Source organism: Heptranchias perlo, chromosome 9 (assembly GCF_035084215.1).
Source record: "Heptranchias perlo isolate sHepPer1 chromosome 9, sHepPer1.hap1, whole genome shotgun sequence".
Taxonomy (NCBI): Eukaryota; Metazoa; Chordata; class Chondrichthyes; order Hexanchiformes; family Hexanchidae; genus Heptranchias; species Heptranchias perlo.
In genome coordinates, this window is record NC_090333.1 from 6,738,649 (window position 1) to 6,754,315 (window position 15,667).

General features: G+C 44.5%; 1 pseudogene; it reads left to right on the top strand.

The window, feature by feature from the left end:
• The window catches only part of LOC137325623 (di-N-acetylchitobiase-like), a 39,714-nt pseudogene that overhangs the window by 3,873 nt on the left and 20,174 nt on the right, over nucleotides 1-15,667 (top strand).

Sequence of the window (15,667 nt, forward strand, 5' to 3'; positions counted from 1 at the left end):
TAAAATTAATTTATTTAGTTTAAGTTGTCCTTTTGAAGTGTATTGAGCACCAACACTTGGAATGGAGTATTGGGATGTGAGCTCCTTTTCCTCATGTTGTTCAGTTCCTCTCACCTGCACTATTGTGGAGATGGAAGTTCTGAGAGGTTGTTCCTCTTTAGCATATTCTTTTTTCTGGTGGCTGCATTTAGATCGACATTGGTGGCAACCTGAGAATCAGTTCACCAGCCATTCCATACCCGACAACCTGGGGAAATGATAATGGGTCAAATTTTGCTCTAACAGGGCATCTAACGGTGCTTGCCGTTACTTGGACCTGCCCTTGCACGTTTTTGAGTGGCAAGTTGCTGAAAGTGCGAACTGATAACGGGGCAGTGAGTGAAACAGGGCATTTGGGAGCTGAGTGAACAGGACAAGCAACAGGGTATCTCCTTAACCAATGAGATTGAAGGATTGTGAAATTAACAGCGCAAGGATTGAGAAGGAAGTGTAAATTAGAGTGGGCGAATTCAATGTCAAATCAGGTACAGAAAGAGAAATAAAGAGAGGAAAAGAAAGATTGGATTAAAAGAGGGGAAAAAAAGCGAGTGAAAGGGGAAGAAAAAAAAGTTTTAATTTTAAAATTGCCATTTTTAAAAGCTCCAACAACAATTAAATCCTGAAGGAATGAGACTCCACTCTTGTAATAGTTAATTTTCAGTGCCAGAGATCTTGATTGCCGATAATGAACACATTCACCGTCGTTAAAAAGGTACTTAGACTGGAATGGAAAAGACGTAACTTTCCATGGCGAGTTCAGTTTGAATCTCCTGCGCAAATACATGAACTTTACGTCGTTCAATGCATTTTAAGGTTGAGCAAGATAGCTGGATGCTGTTTTCGTGAAGCTAACAGCGGAGCAGCCCAACTCGGTCAGCAACTTGTGGATGTTTGAGTTTAACTGCGTATCTGCCCCTCGCCTGAAGTTGCTGTACCATTTACACATAAATAAAACGAGCCCCATTCGCCTCACCGTTCTTTTGTCAACAAAATCTGGGCCATTGATTGTGAAAATATCTATTTTTAAATGGCAGTTTTCTGCCCTTCATTACTGCAATTGACTGCTTTATTTTGTACTAGGTCTTTGTCTTTGATGTTGGAGGAAAGGATTGGAAGTATTATGACTGGTCTAAGGTCACGACTATTGCAGCCTTTGGACCTTACGATCCTGAGCTTTTGTGTTATGCTCATGCGAATCAAGTTCGAGTTGTCCTGAGAGGTAAGTAATTTTATCACAGAAAAAACAAATGTCCTTCTGTCTTCTAATGCAAACTGTATTATTGAGAACCACATAAAAGGACATTCAGTGCACAGCCTTGAATTGCGACCTTACAGTGCTGAAATTCCTCTACAGCTCCTGTACAACTCGAGCAAATTATTCTACATTCCATCTATAATATATTAAAATCTTACATCCACACACACACCTCCTGTCTACAAAATCTTACTTTCTGTTCTCAAGTTTTTCAAACTTTTGTGGCAACTTTTTCCATTTATAAATTCCTCTGTCCACATTTATAATGGGAACTGTCTCCGTAAACTTGATGCACTGTAATTACATCCTCCCCACCAGTGGTGGCACTGTAGCACCTCTGTTTTGCATCTTTCAGCTCAAATTGCCATTTAAATAAAAATTATAATTGATCAAAGTATTATATTAAAAATTAGGACAAAATTCATGATTTCACAATGGGGACTGAGTTACATCTGAACACCCTGGTTGAATTATCCCCCACACTCCAATCCTGCTTCGTCTGAATACTACACAAGTCTGGACTCTCTTTGTCCATTGCCATGGGAGATTGACTGGTGATGTATTTTTATTCTACTTTTCACCTCCCAAACTTGCTGGATTCGTGAGCACTGAGCGGGAGTCTTCTGATCTAGGAGTAGGGGAGGGGGAGAATTCTGAGGAGGGAGATTGTGGGATCCAGCAAGGACTCAGGAGATGGTCAGGGATTGCTGGGATCTGGCAGTATTGGGGAGATGAGGGAATGGAGGGTCTAACATGTCTTGTTGGGGAGGAGTGGGTTCTAATGGAATGGGACCCAAACTGCTATTGACATCTTTGGAAGCATCAGTCCCTCACCCCTCACATGTTCCTGCAAGTTAGGTGCCCGAACCACCGCTTCCCTCATCGTCGCCCTATTCCGATCTTCTGTACTTGCCTTGAGCATTTGAGCAGAAATGCTTGGTTAAGAAAGCCTTAAAAAGCGCAAACAAAGCATTGGGGTTCATTTCTAGAGGAAAATAATTCACAGCAGAGAAGTTATGTTCATCTTGGATAGGTCCTTGGTTAGAAAACACTGAGAGTACTGTGCACAGTTCTGGTCTCCATACTACAAAAAGATACAGAAGTACTGGAGAAAGTGCAAAAAGGATTTACAAGGATGATATCAGAACTGAGAGAGCATGATTATCAGGAAAGACTGAACAGGCTGGGGCTCTTTTCTCTAGAAAAGAGAAGGCTGAGAGGTGATCTGATAAAGGTCTTTAAAATTATGAATGGTTTCGATCGGGCACGTGGAGTTCCTCAGGGCAGTGTCCGAGGCCCAACCATCTTCAGCTGCTTCATCAATGACCTTCCCTCCATCATAAGGTCAGAAATGGGGATGTTCGCTGATGACTGCACAGTGTTCAGTTCCATTCGCAACCCCTCAGATAATGAAGCAGTCCGAGCCTGCATGCAGCAAGACCTGGACAACATCCAGGCTTGGGCTCATAAGTGGCAAGTAACATTCGCGCCAGATAAGTGCCAGGCAATGACCATCACCAACAAGAGAGAGTCTAACCACCTCCCCTTGACATTCAACGGCATTACCATCGCCGAATCCCCCACCATCAACATCCTGGGGGTCACCATTGACCAGAAACTTAACTGGACCAGCCATCTAAATACTGTGGGTACAAGAGCAGGTCAGAGGCTGGGTATTCTGCGGCGAGTGACTCACCTCCTGATTCCCCAAAGCCTTTCCACCATCTACAAGGCACAAGTCAGGAGTGTGATGGAATACTCTCCACTTGCCTGGATGAGTGCAGCTCCAACAACACTCAAGAAGCTCGACACCATCCAAGATAAAACAGCCCGCTTGATTGGCACACCATCCACCACCCTAAACATTCACTCCCTTCACCACCGGCGCACTGTGGCTGCAGTGTGCACCATCCACAGGATGCACTGCAGCAACTCGCCAAGGCTTCTTCGACAGCACCTCCCAAACCCGCGACCTCTACCACCTAGAAGGACAAGGGCAGCAGGCGCATGGGAACAACACCACCTGCACGTTCCCCTCCAAGTCACACACCATCCCGACTTGGAAATATATCGCCGTTCCTTCATTGTCGCTGGGTCAAAATCCTGGAACTCCCTTCCTAACAGCACTGTGGGAGAACCGTCACCACACGGACTGCAGCGGTTCAAGAAGGCGGCTCACCACCACCTTCTCGAGGGCAATTAGGGATGGGCAATAAATGCCGGCCATGCCAGCGACGCCCACATCCCGTGAACGAATAAAAAAAAAAATTGGCAAGATGTAACGAGTGCCACAGGAATCAGTGTCCTAGTACATGAATCACAAAAAGTTAGTATGCAGGTACAGCAAGTGATAAGGAAGGCAAATGGAATATTGTCATTTATTGCAAGGGGAATGGAATATAAAAGTAGAGATGTTTTGCTACAGTTGTGTAGGGCATTGGTGAGACCACATCTAGAATACTGTGTGCAGTTGTGGTCTTCTTATTTAAGAAAGGACATAATTGCTTTGGAGGCAGTTCAGAGAAGGTTCACTCGACTGATTCCTCAGATGAGGGGGTTATCTTTTGAGGAAAGGTTGGATAAGTTGGGCCTGCATACACTGGAGTTTAGAAGAACGAGAGGTTATCTTATTGAAACATACAAGATCCTGAAGGGACTAGAAGGGGTAGATGATGAGAGGAGGTTTCCCTTTGTGGGAGATACTAGAACTCGGGGCCACCAGTTTAAAAATAATGGGTCTCCCATTTAAGACGGAGATGAGGAGGAATTTTTTCTCTCATAGGGTCATGAGTCTGTGGAACTCCCTTCCCAGAGAACGGTGGAGGCAGGGTCATTGAATATTTCTAAGGCTGAGTTAGACAGACTCCTGATTAACAAGGGAGTCAAAGGTTGTAGTCGGGAGACAGGTAAGTAGGGTTGAGGTCACAATCAGATCAATCATGACCTTACCAAATAGCAGAGCAGGCTCGAGGGGCTGAATGGCCGACTCCTGCTCTCGTATGTTCATATGTTTGTAATTTTCCGCTTGTGGGCGAGTCGAAAACTAGAGGTAATCCAAAACTATAAGATAGTCACAAATAAATCCAACAGGGAATTCAGGAAAAACTTCTTTCGTCAGTGAGTGGTGAGAATGTGGAACATGCAACCACATGGAGTGGCTGATGCAAATGACATAGATGCATTTAAGGGGAAGCTGCATAAGTGTATGAGGGAGAAGGATATGTCCAGGCTTTGGAGACAGGCTGAGGCCTTCAAATAAAAACTTCACTTGTCTTTCATGTCTTTACTTCAAGCAAAGACACTAAAAGACACAAATGAAAATTCGGTGAATAAATATAAACATGTTTTTGTGAAATGTCATTTTTTGAATTTGTATTTTATTTTAGGAACTCTTATTTTATAAATTAAATATTGCAGTTACTGAGGAAAAACATGGTCCATGAAAAACAGTTTCAGCTGCAGGTTGAGAAATCTGTTCCACACCATCACTTGGTGGCCGTAGTGTGGAACTGCATCACCACAGGCCACATTATGGGCAAAATCCTATTATAAAGGAGACAGGACGGGCGTCACTGGATGGGAACACAATTAAAATAGAAAAACAAAAGACACTGTTGACACAGAACTTTTGAATAGAAAGATGACAGGACATAGTGTTTTTAATAACCTATAAATAAATAGGTGGAACTTTTATTCCCTGGCACAGCAGCAGTCTGCCACTGATGCCAGGATTTAGAATGAAGAATGCAGTTTAATGAAAGCTCGACCCAATTGTGTCCAGAGCCCAGCACACACGCTCCATTCTTCCGACTCTGGGCTACTGAGATTTCTCCTCTTCCACCATCAATGGCAGAACCTTCAGCTGTTACTGTCTTGAACTCCAGATTCTTCTTCTTCAAATTCTTTGTCTTGCTATTTCTCTTCCTAACTTCGAATGCCTCATCAAAACCTACCTGTTTGACTGTGCCTTTGGTCACTTCCCTCAAGTGTCAGCTTGGCTCAGTGGTAGCACTGTGTCTCTCCTCCTGGGTCAGAAGATTTTGGGTTTACTCCAGGACGTGACACCTAAGTGCAGTACTGAGGGAATGCTGCATTGCCAGAGGTGCTGTGTTTCAGATGAGACCTTAAACAAAGGCTCCACCTGCCTGTTCAGGTGGATGTAAAAGAGCCCATTGGCACAATTCAAAGAACAGGGAGTTCTCCTGGTGTCCTGGACAACATTCATCCCTCAACCTACATTACCAAAACAGATAACTGGCCATTTATCTAATTTCCTATTTGTGGGACCTTGCTGGGCACAAATTAGCGACCACATCTGCTGACAAGACAACAGTGATTACGCTTCCAAAATAATTTATTGGCTATGAAGCATTTAAGGACATCCTGAGGATGTGAAAGGCACTATGTGAATGCAAATTCTAGCTAAATCTTCCTCTACTACTTCCTACTTGATGTTGGCAGTTCTGTCCTGTAAAGTGTCTTTGGACACAATGTTCTGTGAATGATGCTCTGTAAATGCTCTGTAAATCGACCTCCATCTGAACTTGCAGCACTCCGTTCTCTCAGTTCCAACCTTGACATTGTCATTAAACCTGCTGACAAGGGCGGCTCTATTGTAGTTTGGTGAACAGACCTCTACCTCGCAGAGGCTGAATGGCAACTCTCCAACACCTCCTCCGATCTCCCCCTGGACCATGACCCCACCGCCGAACATCAAGTCATACTTTCCCAGACTATGACTAACCTCATCTCCTCTGGAGATTTTCCCCCCATGGCCTCCAACCTCATCGTCCCCCAACTCTACACAACCCACTTCCACCAACTCCCCAAGATCCACAAACTGGACTTCCCCGGTAGACCAATTGTTTCAGCCTGTTCTTGCCACATTGAACTTATTTCTTCCTCTTCCAATGTCCTCTGTAACTTTAACAGTTTCCAGTTTCCCGGCCCTATCCATCTCCTTTTCACCCTGGGCATCCAGTCCCTCAACACCTCCATCCCTCACCACGACGGCCTGCGGGCCCTCCGCTGCTTCCTTGAACGGAGACCCAATCAGTCCCCATCCACCACCACCCTCCTCAGCCTGGCTGAACTTGTTCTTATGTTGAACAACTTCTCCTTTGATTCCACTCACTTCCTCTAAATAAAAGGTGTTGCTATGGGAACTCATACGGGGACGAGCTATGCCTGCCTTTTTGTCGGATATGTGGAATACTTTTGTTCCAGTCCCACTCAGGACCCCTCCCTCACCTCTTTTTCCGGTACATTGATGACTGTATCGGTGTTGTTTCCTGCTCCCGCCCTGAACTGGAATATTTGATCAACTTTGCTTCCAATTTCCAGCCTCCTCCTGCCTTCACATGGTCCATCTCTTTCCCTTCCTCGACTTCTCTATCTCCATTTCTGGGGATAGGCTGTCAACCAACATCTATTATAAGCCCACTGACTCCCACAGCTACCTTGATTACCTCTCACCACACTTCCTGTAAGAACTCTATTCATTCTCCTGGTTTCTCCGTCTCTGTTGCATCTGTTCTGACGATGCCACCTTCCACATCAGTGCTTCCGATAAGTCTTCCTTTTTCCTCAACCGAGGATTCCCCTCCACTGTAGTTAATGGCCCTCGACCATGTCCATCCCATTTCCCGTACTTCTGCCCTCACCCTTTCCCCTCCCTCCCAGAACCATGATAGGGTCCCCCTTGTCCTTACCTTGCACCCCTACTCGCCTCCACATTCAATGTATCATCCTCTGCCATTTCCACCACCTCCAGCGCGATCCCACCACCAAACGCATCTTCAACTCCCCCCCTTTCAGCATTCTGAAGGGACCATTCCCTCTGCGACACCCTGGTCCCCTCTTCCATCATCCCCAAAACCCACTCCCCTTCCCACGGCACCTTCCCGTGCGAGCGCAGGAGATGCAACACCTGCACTTTCACCTCCTCCCTTCCCACCGTCCAGGGTCCCAAACACTCCTTCCAGGTGAAACAGCGATTTACTTGTACTTCTTTCAATTGAGTTCTCCATGCAGCAGAGAAGGTTGAGAGAAGATTTAATCGAAGCGTTCAAAATCCTGAAGAGTTTAGATAAAGTAAATAAGCAGAAAATGTTGCCATTGGCAAAAGGGTCAAGAACCAGAGGACACAGATTTAAGATGATTGGCAAAAGAACCGAAGGCGACATGAGGAAAAGCTTTTTTACGCAGCGAGTAGTTATGATCTGGAACGCTCTGCCTGAAAGGATGGTGGAAGCAGATTCAATCATGGCTTTCAAAAAGGAATTGGATAAATACTTGAACGGAAACTTTTGCAGGGCTACGAGAAAAAAGCAGGGAAATGGGACGAACGGGATTGCTCTTTCAATGAGTCGGCAGTGGCTCGATGGGCTGAATGGCCTCCTTCTGTGCTGTAACCATTCTATGATTCCATGATTGTATAGTGTACTGTATTTGCTGCTCACGATGCAGTCTCCTCTACACTGGGGAGACCAAACGCATGTTGGGTGACCGCTTTGCTGAACACTTCCGCTCAGTCCGCAAACGTAACCCTGACCTTCCGGTCGCTTTCCTCTTTAATTCTCTGTCCCACTCCCACTCTGACCTCTCTGTCCTCGGCCCCTTACACTGTTCCAATGAAGTTCATAGAATGATAAGGGACAGGAGGAGGCCCTTCAGCCCATCGTGTCTTTACCTTTCCCATTCCCACCCTCCTTGACTTGCACCATCATCCCTTTTGTCATTTAATCTCTCTTGCCCTCCACCCATCACAGACCTTCCCTTTTGTTCTTTTGTCCCCTCCCCTTCCTTCCCCAACCCCCCTTTCTCTGCCTCTGCACTTGCTTAAAAACTGTTCAATCTCGAACTTCTTCCAGTTCTGAGGAAAGGTCATCGACCTGTAACATTAACTCTGTTTCTCTCTCCACAGATGTTGCCCGGATTGCTGAGTATTTTCAGCATTTTCTGTTTTTATTTCTGTATAAATGGACATTGTTTGTTCACCAGGAGTTCCAACATACAAAGACATTATGGACAGAAATCACCAAAGAAAATGGATCAATCACAGAGTCAACTCTGTAAAAAGACAATTTAAGGATGGAATCAATTTGGACCTGAAGTTTTCTGCTGAAAATAATTCTGCCATCAAATTGTTGATAACTGACCTGGTTGCCGAAACCACGAAGAAATTCCACATTTTAATACCTGGGTCTCAGGTAAAGGAGCCGTTATTTATTAAATGGGGATAAGCAATTTAGTTTCTACTTAATTGTAAAGACCATTGATATTTTTCTGGATAAGTGAATTGAAATCCTGATTTTTAGCTGCTGTTTATCAGTGCATCATTTTGTTCCAAAGCTGCTTTGACCATTGCTGAGGTTAGAAATTTTAGATTGAATCAGTTTAAATGGATATACAGCAAACTTGATGCTGCACCACTTGTAGCCCAGAATGATACAAGTGTCTCGAGGCCCGGCTTCCCGGACCAGCATTGTTCGAACTGTAATTTTCACATCGGTTCTTAGAATGTTACAGCACAGAAGGAGGCCATTCGGCCCATCATGCCTGTGCCAGCTCTTTGAAAGAGCGATCTAATTCGTCCCACTCCCCTGCTCTTTCTCCATTGCCCTGCAATTTTTTCCCTTCAATTATTTATCCAATTCCCTTTTGAAAGTTACTATTGAATCTGCTTCCACCGCCCTTTCAGGCAATGCATTCCAGATCATAACAATTCACTGTGTACGAGGACACCCAAGTCTCTCTGAACACCAACATTTAATAGTTTCTCACCATTTAAAAATATTCTGTTTTTCTATTCTTCCTACCAAAGTGAATAACCTCACATTTCCCCACACTGTAAGCCACCTTGGATCACTATTATACTCTCTGGAGTTTAGAAGAGTGAGAGATGATCTCATTGAAACATATAAGATTATGAGGGGGCTCATGAGGTTGTTTCCCATGGCTGGAGAGTCTCGAACTAGGGGCATAGTCGCAGGATAAGGGGTCGGCCATTTAAGACTGAGATGAGTTGGAATTTTTTCATTCAGAGGGTTGTGAATCTTTGGAATTCTCTTCCCCAGAGGGCTGTGGATGCTGAGTTGTTGATTATATTCAAGGCTGAGATAAATAGATTTTTGGACTCTTGGCAGAATCAAGGGATATGGGGATTGGGCAGGAAAGTGGATTTGAGGTCAAAGATCAGCCACAATCTGTTTGAATGGCGGAGCAGACTCAAGGTGCAATGTGGTCTACTCCTGCTTCTGTTTCTTATGTTCTTCTGTTCTTAGACCTTGTTAACTCAGATTGCAGTGATTTCATTCTTGACCTTAGGCCCTACGGTCAAATAGCCTGCCAGCACTCAATGTCTGGCCTCGTGTAAACAAACTTTAGGCACTTTGACTCGGTATTGGAGTGGGGCTGGCCCTCTCAGGACTGCAGTTTGGTCACAACTTAATGCCTTTTGAAGAGGAGGAGAGAAAACTGACAGAAAATTGGAGGAAGAAGGTGAGTGAGCAGTGGGGAATTGAACCTGATTAATATTTGATAACCGAGGATCCTATTAATTCTAACTCACAATTTGCCCCAACTTTATCCTGTTCCTTTTTATACAGTCATGAACACTGTCGAACTCCTAACCTGTTAAATTCACAGCTCCCATGGACCATGTGCGAGTGCATATAAAAACCATATAACTACTAGTGATATCCAACATAAGGTATGAGATGAAACTAACTTCTTCTTGTTACTCTTTGGCCCTTAGGTCACATTTAACGTGCCTTGGTCTCCAGGCTGCATTGATGGCCGATGCTATGACTTTTTGAGAATTGCAAATTCCTGTGACTTTTTATTTGTGATGTCCTATGATATGCAGAGTCAAATGTGAGACATTTGCTTTTCAAAGCCAAATGCTCCCTATTACCAGACTTTATCAGGTATGTACAATAAGACCATCTGGTTCAGGGTCTACCTGCCCGATATCAATGTGAATCTAAGACCCTCATTATTATTTTCCCCATTTAGGTTACTCCGCTTATATCAATCTGGGTATTGATTCCAGAAAGCTCGTGCTGGGAGTTCCATGGTATGGTTATGACTATACTTGCAGGCAGTTGTTTGAGGTAAGGTGTTGTCATTATCTGGCTTTCAGATATCCTAATTATTGAGAATTAACTTTAGTAAACCGTTGTCTTGTTGCTGTGCAAACTATCCCATTGATTCCCTTTTCTGAGGAAATTAATTGTTTGCATTGCACAAGAAATGAGAGTGAAGTCAGTTCACCTGAAACTCATCCCTCTGGTACATTATCTGTCCGAACAGGGCATCGAATTATATTTTGGAACAGTCCAGTATTTTTGCCTCTGTTCACTTGCTTGTAGACTATTTCAAAAACTTCTCTTTACATAAAGAAGATTTTTGATATCTGTTCTATGTTTACTTTTCACTAATTTCCACATGCATCCATTGGCTGGGCTTACCTTACCCGTGCTATTCAACATTTTATTCCACTGAGGCCTCCCCTTAATTGCATTCTTCTGAACTACAAATCTTAAGCTTCTGCTAATCTTTTCTCAAAACTCATTCCTTTACAATTTTTTTTATTTGTTCATGGGATGTGGGCATCACTGGTAAGGCCAGCATTTTTTGCCCATCCTTAGCTGCCCTTGAGAAGGTGGTGGTGAGCCACCTTCTTGGACCGCTGCAGTCCGTAGCAAAGATTGTCCAACTGAGTGGCTTGCTTGGCCAATTCAGAGGGTGATTAAAAATCAACTATATTGCTGTGGGTCTGGAGTCACATATCGGCCAGAGTGGATGAATTCGTGAACAGATGAAATACAACAATCCCATCGTCTCATGGCCACCATTACTGAAAATAGTTTTTTTAAATTTCAGATTTTATTTAGTTGAAATTAAATTTCCCAGCTGCTGTAGCAGAATTTGAACTCATGATTCCAGATTATTCGTCCAGGTATCTGGTTCATTCGTCCAGTAACATAACCACAATGCTACCATACCCAGTGGGAGACATTGGAATATAGGAACAGGAGTAGTCCATTCTGCCCCTCGAGCCTGTTCCACCAATCGATCATGGCTAATCTGGATCTTAACTCCATTTACCCACCTTGGTTCTGTAACCCTTATACCCTTACCGAACAAAAATCTATCAGTCTCAGCTTTGAAATTTTCAATTGACCGAGCCTCAACAGCTTTTTGAGGTCCAGAGTTCCAGATTTCCACCACCCTTTGTGTGAAGAAGTGCTTCCTGACAACACCCCTGAATGGCCAAGCTCTAATTTTAAGGTTATGTCCCCTTGTTCTGGACTCTCCCACCAGAGGAAATACTTTCTCTCTATCTACCCTATCAACTGCTTTGATCAATTCAAACACATCAATTCGATCACCCCTTAATCTTCGACATTCAGTCTTGTTGCTGTCTATTTCAAGTTACAACCTTGTCCTTATCTATAAATGTACTATTTAATTTATATATTTCTGTGAGAGACCCTCCTCTCTATATTGTAAAGCTTATGTTTCTCTAATTGTCCCTCATAGCCTTTACACTGAGAGACCAGTCATGCTGTTACTGCATTTTTGAAATTACCAAAGTAACTCTATTCACAAGTGTTATTTTTTCATCCTTTTGTACTTTTCAGACTGGTAGGTGTGTATTGGAAAAGATTGCTTCCCGAGGTGCCCCTTGCAGTGGTGCAGCTGGACGTCAGGTCCCATACAAAGAGATCGTACAGCACGTGCACAAATCAATTACTGGCAGATATTGGGATGATGAGCAGAAAGCCCCGTATTATATCTACATGGTAAGACTATCAATCAAAACACAATGGAGAGTTGTGCATTGTCCATTCTTTGTAGAATGCAAACTTTGCAGTGTTTCATGATTCAATATTCTCTGTGTACAGGATTCAGCAAAGTTCAGAATGTACAGTTTCTACAGTAGAAAATGTGTGTAGTTGGAGAATAGCCAAGAAAATTGGAGTTGACATACAAAGCACCAAACCAATTCCAAGCTGTGGACTTTTCAAATAGATCACTTTACACAACCCATATTGACCCTCCTGTGAAAATCATCATAGTTTAGTTCGTGAAATGTGTGCCCCTGTCTCCCATTTGATGATCAATTTAACACAAAAGATTGACGGTAGCGTGCCCTGTACATAAGAAAACTGATGTGGAGATGCCGGTGATGGACTGGGGTTGACAATTGTAAACAATTTTACAACACCAAGTTATAGTCCAGCAATTTTATTTTAAATTCACAAGCTTTCGGAGGCTTCCTCCTTCCTCAGGTAAATGCACATTTACCTGAGGAAGGAGGAAGCCTCCGAAAGCTTGTGAATTTAAAATAAAATTGCTGGACTATAACTTGGTGTTGTAAAATTGTTTACAAATAAGAAAACTGCACAGTAGCAAATACCACACACTCTCGACCTACTGCATTCTACCGAGTCACATGTCTAATTGACATTGGCCAAATCTTGCTGAGATACTTGATGCACTGCAGTCAAAGGCTGTGATGCTTGAGCTTTCAGCAGTAACATTTAAATCATGTTTTCCACCTTTCGATTGCAATATTTTGTTACTTTGAGCAATTTGAAAAGATTATTTTGAGATGATAGAATGTTCCACATTGAGTTAAATCAGACCTTGGTTTATCCTATTGTTTTAAATTGTTTTCTCTGGAGGCCAATGCTAACTCTGACTTGCAAATCATCTATCTCTTTCTATTTTCCCCCAAATCATTTTTTTCCCCAATCGAACACCATAATCTTTTGCCTTGTTGCATCTGAATTGACATCTGGGCTGTGCATTGGATTTTTCTAAGTTGCTGTACTGAGGGAGTGCTGCACTGTCGGAGGTGCCATCTTTCAGATGACACGCTAAACTGAGGTCCCATCTGCGCTTTAAATGTGTGTCTTATGTTCATATGTTGCACAGCATCCAGATGAGTTAATTGATTTGAGTGTTAAAAATGATAGATTGGGATTTCCTTGGAGCTGCAGGGGCACAATTTCAAAATTTGCAGATGGCCCAAAACTTGGAAGTGTAATGAACAGTGAGGAGGTTAGTTATAGACTTCAAGAGGACATAGACAGGCTGGTGGAATGGGCGGACACGTGGCAGCTGAAATTCAACGCAGAAAAGTGTGAAGTCACACATTTCAGTCGGAAGAAAGGTGAGGCAATGTAAACTATGGGATGCAGGAAAGGAGAGATCTGGGGGTTGATGAGCACAAATCGTTAAAGGTGGCAGGGCAGGTTGAGAAAGCATACAGGATGCTGGGCTTTATAAATAGATGTGGAGATGCCGGTGATGGACTGGGGTGGACAAATGTAAGGAATCTTACAACACCAGGTTATAGTCCAACAAATTTATTTTAAAATCACAAGCTTTCGGAGATTATCTCCTTCGTCAGATGAATGAATGAAAAGGTTCTCAAATCGCATATCTTATACGATGTTGGGACAGCATCACACCAATCAAAAGGTGTCGTTGTTATTCAAACAGGCCAGTCACGGAGAACAGCACGTCCCAGTACACTCGATATACATTGTGTCTTTTACACAGGCAGGCAGAAAGAAACTCAAAATGGCAGAGAGAGAGAGAGAGAGAATTTTAAAACCAGCGTGATCAAACCAGCGGACAAAGGAGGAGCCATTGTCATACAGAACAGAACGGACTATTGCAAAGAAGCATACCGACAACTGGACAACCAGGAACACTACAGACGGTTACCCGCAGATCCGACCAAAGAACACACCCACCAGCTCAACAAACTGATCAAGACCTTCGATCCAGACCTTCAAAGCATCCTACGCACTCTCATCCCACGTACTCCCCGCGTGGGAGACTTCTACTGCCTCCCAAAGATACACAAAGCCAACACACCCGGACGTCCTATCGTATCAGGCAACGGAACCCTGTGTGAGAACCTCTCTGGATACGTCGAGGGCATCCTGAAACCCATCGTACAGGGAACCCCCAGCTTCTGTCGCGACACTACAGACTTCCTACAAAAACTCAGCACCCACGGACCAGTTGAACCAGGAACACTTCTCACCACGATGGACGTCTCGGCACTATACACCAGTATCCCCCACGATGACGGCATCGCTGCAACAGCCTCAGTACTCAACACCAACAACAGCCAATCTCCAGACGCCATCCTACAACTCATCCGCTTCATCCTGGATCACAATGTCTTCACCTTCAATAACCAGTTCTTTACCCAAACACACGGAACAGCCATGGGGACCAAATTCGCACCCCAATACGCCAACATTTTCATGCACAAGTTCGAGCACGACTTCTTCACTGCACAGGACCTCCAACCAACGCTATACACCAGATACATCGACGACATTTTCTTCCTATGGACCCACGGCGAAGAATCACTAAAGAGACTACACAATAACATCAACAAGTTCCATCCCACCATCAAACTCACCATGGACTACTCCTCAGAATCGGTTTCTTTCTTGGACACACAAATCTCCATCAAAGACGGGCACCTCAGCACCTCACTCTACCGCAAGCCCACGGACAACCTCACGATGCTCCACTTTTCCAGCTTCCACCCCAACCACGTCAAAGAGGCCATCCCCTATGGACAGGCCCTACGAATACACAGGATCTTCTCAGACGAGGAGGAACGCGATGGACACCTACAGACGCTGAAAGAAGCCCTCGTAAGAACGGGATATGACGCTCGACTTGTCGATCGACAGTTCCGACGGGCCACAGCGAAGAATCGCATAGACCTCCTCAGAAGACAAACACGGGACGCAACCAACAGAGTACCCTTCGTCGTCCAGTACTTCCCTGGAGCGGAGAAACTACACCATGTTCTCCGCAGCCTTCAACATGTCATCGATGACGACGAACACCTCGCTAAGGCCATCCCCACGCCTCCACTGCTCGCCTTTAAACAGCCACCCAACCTCAAACAGACCATCGTTCGCAGCAAGTTACCCAGTTTTCAGGAGAACAGCGTCCACGACACCACACAACCCTGCCACGGCAACCTCTGCAAGACTTGCCAGATCATCGACACGGATACCACCATCACACAAGAGGACACCACCCACCAGGTACATGGTTCATACTCCTGTGACTCGGCCAACGTTGTTTACCTCATACGTTGCAGGAAAGGATGCCCCGGAGCATGGTACATTGGCGAGACCATGCAGACGCTGCGACAACGGATGAACGGACACCGCGCAACAATCGCCAAACAGGAGGGTTCCCTCCCAGTCGGGGAACACTTTAGCAGTCAAGGACATTCATCCACCGATCTTCGGGTAAGCGTTCTCCGAGGCGGCCTTCGAGACACACGACAACGCAAAATCGTCGAGCAGAAGT